A 6,183-nucleotide genomic window follows, 5' to 3' on the forward strand; every position below is an offset into this window, starting at 1 on the left:
GTTTCCTTGGCTACATCGTGGGGTATGGTTTGTTGTGCATGGACTGACAGAAGATAAGAGTCAATCAAGAATGAAATCTGTCGACCAAGGTACTAGAGTTGTGATCATTCTTTGGTTTGGCAAACTACTATCAGTAGTTCATCGAAGGCTACTCCCTTATTGTTGTGCCCCTCACGGATTTACTGAAGAAGAATCGGGTATAGCTCTAGACATGAGCCTGTCAAGATGCCTTCGATGACTTAAAGATGGCCCTAGTGAGGAAACTAGTGTTATGGTTGTTGGACCACACAAGACCCTTTAAAGTCCATATAGATGCTTCAAACTTCACCATCGGTGGAGTTATCATGCAGGAGAGATATTTGATTGCTTATGAGAGTCAAAAGCGGAAGGATGCGGAAAGACGCTACACTGTGCATGAGCAAGAGATAACAACCATCGTGCACTGCCTCAGGACTTGACGACACTATCTTTTGGGTGCCCAGTTCATTGACAAGATGAACAATGTTGTCACGAGCTATTTTCAGACGCAGAAGAAGCTGACGCCCAAGCAAGCTCAATGGTAAATGTTCTCGGTGTCAGCTTATAAGCAAGGCTTCACGGTGAGGAAGCCTTCACCGCGAATTTCTTAAGGAGTGCAATGATACATTATGGGATGGTCATCTAGGTCAGAAATGGACCTCAGCACTCCTTGAGTGTGATAATTATTGGTCGCAGATGAGAGATGATGTGGAAGGGTATGCGCAAACATGCTTTGTCTGCCAGTAAGACAAGAGGACCAACCAGAAGGTTGTCAGCCTTCTTGAGCCTCTACTTATTCCAAAATATACTTGAAAAAGCATTTCCATGGACTTCATTGTTAGTCTGCCAAAGGTAGATGGCTTCAGCTTCATCCTGGTGGTGGTGGATCATTTCTCTAAGTACGCTACCTTCATCCCAGTTTCTAAAGAGTGCCTTGTAGAGAAGATTGCAGAGTTGTTCATCAAGCATGTTATGAAGCATTGGGGTATACCAAGAAGTATTGTGAGTGATTGTGATGCTCACTTCATGAAAAAATTCTAGCATGAAGTATTACAGCTACTCAACTATGATTTGCTATTTTCAACAAGTTTTTACCTACAAACGGATGGGCAATAGAGCACATCAACAGACTGTTGGAGCAATACCTCATACACTTTGTTAGTGCCAATCAAAAAGACTGGGCGAAGCTCCTGGACGTGGCCTAATTCTGCTACAATCTTCAGAAGAGTGAGTCTTTAGTCCACAACCCGTTCGATATAGCTATGGAGCAGCAACCGTTGACTTTGCATACTCTAGCCGCACAAGAGAAGGGAAGACCATCCTTTGCCTATTAGTCTGTTCAAGACTGGCACGAGTAGACCAAGCTGGCAAAGTCATTTCTACATAAGGTGGCTAAGAGGATGAAGAAGTGAGTGGCTAAGCATCGTCGGCTTGCTGAGTTTCGTGTTGGGGACCAGGTGTTGGTGAAGCTTTACCCGGATCGCACAAGCATTTTTCGTGGGCAACACCGTGGACTAATCAGGAAGTACGAAGGACCATTCACCATCACCAAGAAGGTGGACAAACTAGTGTACAGGCTGGACATGTCCTCGGACTTCAAGGTGCACCTGGTGTTTCACATGTGCAACCTGAAACAGTTGTATGCAGACGAGGGGGGTCCAAAACATAGCGTGCTACAATGCGCTCCTATCTTGCAGAAGGCCCTGACAACTCAACTGGCCGAGAAGCATTTCAGCACGATTCTCTGTCACAAGATCAACTACTTAGGCAAAGTGAAGAAGTATTTTATGCAGTGGGAGGAGACAGCAGAGCCGACATGGGAGCCAACATTCCAGATAAAGAGCAACTATTTAGATGAAGTAAGGCCTACCATGAAACAGATGGCCCCGAGTGCGACGCATGATTTGAAGGGAGGAGTTTGTTCCCCTTTGAACTACTTTGTACAGTTGTGTTTAGAGTCTATTTTGCTTTGGTTGAGTCTTATTGTAAGTATTGAGTCACTTGTAATTTTCTCCTAACCACCCTTGCACTTTGATTCAGGTTTATCAATACCCTGAAGGGTTAGCCTATAAATATGAATTGTAATGAGCCTGAAGGCAAAATAGTGAGTGAATGCAAATGCGTTGAGCTTTCTTTGTTTACCCTCGTTATAATTACTTTCAAGTGATTGCAATTTGTTTTTTCTCTCTTCTCTTTCGCTCTCTTGTATTCTTTATAATCAAAGCTTTTGCAGCGGCAAGCGAGCGACCAGAAAAGCTTGTGGTGGCAAAGAAGAACTGTCGTACCACACTAGCCTATTGAAGAAGTAGGTTTGTGACACTGATAACTATGATTTTATGTCAATGCTTTGTACAATGAGGTAACATTTGCATCAATGATTGTGACAGATTGTTGCATCCTGGACAATTTTGTCAGACTCTAAGGGTGACAAAACTGTTCGTTGTTGTGGCGCATGACATCCACATTTCGTGTTTGATGCGGGACATGGAGACCATGCTAGATGGGACACGATCCTAACAAGTGTTACCTTTGATTCCATCAGAGTGAAAAAGAAAGGGATTGAGTAAGCAACTTGGCCAGTCAAGGTGGGGTTGAATGGGTCACTATTTAACTTTATGAGCCCTTTCCCGGTCACCGGGTTCATGTTCACTTTACTCCATTTATTAGTAGTGATGAAAGCATCGTGACATTGATGTAAGCATTGTTTTAAAAGGTTGCACTAGAGGCTTTAGACTTTGTATAAGTCATTAGCCGCTTGTGTCTTTCACCACCTTAGAGTCTTTGGAGCCAGATCAGGTGCCATCACATGGCACACTTTGAAGTGTGCCGGTGCACCTGCTGCCCTCCATCTGTGGCCAGTGGCCTAGAGGGGGGGGGGGGTGGCAAACAGGGGTGTAGCAAAAAAAAAATTGGTGTGATAGTCGGGGGTTTTGGGGCTGTGCCCACAAAAAAAAAATTGAGATAAAATAAAAAATGGCTACAATTATTAATAAAAATCTATTTCATATGGACAAATCAAACTATTTGCTGCAGTCAGGGCTGGGCTAAAAAAATGGATAAAAATCTATTTCATATGGAATCAGGACAGCTTTTAAAAAAAAATTAACTGTTTGGGAGGCAGGACTGGTGCCCCCCCACCCCCCCCAAGCTCCACCTCTGTCTGTGGCTGGCTGTAAGTTGTGTTGCCCAAAAGCAGATGGAGGGCAGCCAACATGTGATGGCACTTGATCCTGGCTCGAGGCTTTGATAGGTAAAAGGCATTAACCAATGCACACGCTTGTGGGTGGGAGAGGGGGGGATTGCTTCCCTTGTCTGGCAGGAGCAGTTAGTGCACGTTACCTTGTGTTGAGAAGTTGCAAGTTTGAATCTATGTAAATCGAGAGGGCTCCATTTCGATAAAACTATGTTAAGCTACTCTTACAGAATAATGAAAAATCAAGAAAAGTAATGAATAAACTCAAAAATCATAATTTTCATTCATCCAACTCTCTGATCTAATCCTCTCACGTAACAAACAAGTATTTATAAAAAATAAAACCCAAACTCTAGGACGAATCTGCATCATGGTAGGGGTCTCCCTAACCCAGCTTTCTCCGTCAAAAAAAACAAAGAAAGGTAAAAGGTCATAACCTCTAATCATGTCATGGTAACAACAAAAGTCATCTTTGCACCTAACATGTGCAAAAGCTCATTTAATCACACAAAGACAAACGCAAGAGGGGGAAAATAATTATCAGTGTGATAAAAGAATACATACATACATATATATATATATATATATATATATATATATAGAGAGAGAGAGAGAGAGAGCAAAGAAGTGGCACACTCTGGTGGATCATTGCATTGGATAACCTCCTTGTCCGCTACCCATCAACACACAGCTAGCAACCCGTGTACTTAGTTCTTCCGTCACCCAATATTTACTATGCCTTTTATTCAGGCAGATCACCATGTATGAATTAATCTCCATTTGTAAATTTCCATGGCCGATGCTTTATCACCATTTTCTGATTAATACAAGTTTATATTTTTTTTTAAAAAAAGAGAGCAAATAATCAAGCAGAGGGTAAACCTATCAATTATTAATTTCAAAGTTGAGTATAAGTAGCAAAGGACAACATTTCTTTACATCTAAGTTGTTACTTCATATATATATATATATATATATATATATATATATATATATATATATATATAGAGAGAGAGAGAGAGAGAGAGAGAGAGAGTCACTAGAATATGAGAACAGGAAATATGATAACTAACGTATGAACCGTGATTTTTATGATTTTTTTTTTCTTTTCTGTTGAATTTAAAACCATACGGATGTGATCTACATGCTTTGTTTGATAAGAACCCTTTCTTGAATCATCCAATTTTGATGCATAAAAGAGCTTTTTTTAAGCTTTAAAATCAATGGCTCATAATCATCATAAATATTCAAGCATTCAAAAATCATAGTTTTTCATCAAAAATACACTATCCAACAGTTTATTCCTAGTAAATTCACCATGTCAAGCACATCCACATAGCAAATTCCCATATTTCTAGTTCTCATATTCTATATATATATATATATATATATGTGTGTGTGTGTGTGTGTGTGTGTGTGTGTGTGTGTGTGAGCAATAGTGGACGCCCACGTGGGATGAAGCAAACACCATTGATTAAACTTGCGATCAACAGTTCATGCTGCTTTTGCGCAAAAACAGCCTTTAGCAAGTGGCATGACTGTCGCTAAAGGCCCTTTGGGCAGACATGCGGCGCACGACTGCGTGTCTGCCCATTCAACATTTATAACCTGTCCACTATTTTATATATATATATATATATATATATATATATATATATATATATATATATATATATATATATATATGTGAGAAATGGAATGGTGTGCCCCCAACCCTAAATTTCCCAAAAACTATGCAGATATGATCTACGTGGTTTGTTTAAGAAAAAACATGTTTTGGATCATATCATTGAATGGTGTGCCCCCAACCCTAAATTTCCCAAAAACTATGCAGATATGATCTGCGTGGTTTGTTTAAGAAAAAACATGTTTTGGATCATATCATTGCAATGTGTAAAAAAGATTTTTGAAGGCATGAACAATCAATGGCTCACAATGCACCAAAATTTTCCCAAACAAACTATGCTTAACATATATAGGGTTTGATTGCATGAAAGAGGTGTGCTTGACCTGGGCACACCATCCAATTTTTCATCTCTCTCTCTCTCTCTCTCTCTCTCTCTCTCTCTCTATCTATATATATATATATATATATATATAGTGATCAGTGGTGGAGAGGATTAATCAAAGAATAAACTAGTTGTATTTAACACTAGATGGATTCAACATTTTTTAAATAACTAAAAAAAAACCCTAAAACTGCACTTTGAAAAAATATATAGTTACTTTTTGAGGTCAAAAAAGTAACTTTGATATATTCATAAAGTTTTTTTTTTAAAAAAATGTGACTTTTTATTTTCTTCTAAGTTCAAAAGACTTATAATGCTCAAAAAAGTAATGATGCATTTTATAAATATTTTTAAAGAGTATTTTAGTTATTTTAAAAGATAGAAAACTTGATTTTATGTCCTATAACATTTTCAACATGAAAAAAAATTTAAAGCATGCATAGTCTCAGGGTTTTGCTTTAACAAATAAACCTAAATAAATTTAGAGAAGGCATCTAGAAAACTAACATAATATCTTAATCCATTAGCATTAACAATGACGATTCTCATAAACAATTTCTACAGGATTAGTCACGGAATGGGAAGAACTAATAAAAATCCAAATTGTGACTTTTGCCTCTTTGACAAGCAATACAAACTTATATTCAATTTCATATTATGAAAAGGTAAACCAATTTTTTCAAAGACTTGATGAAGTATCTAAAAGTTGGATGGCCCAGCTTCATCTTGTTTTTTTAAAAGAGATGCACATTTACTAATAAGCATTTATTTATTTGTTGGTGCCATCTTTATGGTATAGATACCTTGACTTCGTTCTCCTTTTACGTCACCTTCCCTGTGTTCTTGCCCTTAACACAACAAAATTAAGGTTGAAAGTCAAATACAATACTTGTTAGTATCAAAATATTTTTGAATGAAAAACAAGTTTCTAGTGATTTTGGGAACATGTAAAATATCATCAAA

Source organism: Nuphar pumila, chromosome 2 (assembly GCF_984573655.1).
Source record: "Nuphar pumila chromosome 2, dmNupPumi1.hap1.1, whole genome shotgun sequence".
NCBI lineage: Eukaryota > Viridiplantae > Streptophyta > Magnoliopsida > Nymphaeales > Nymphaeaceae > Nuphar > Nuphar pumila.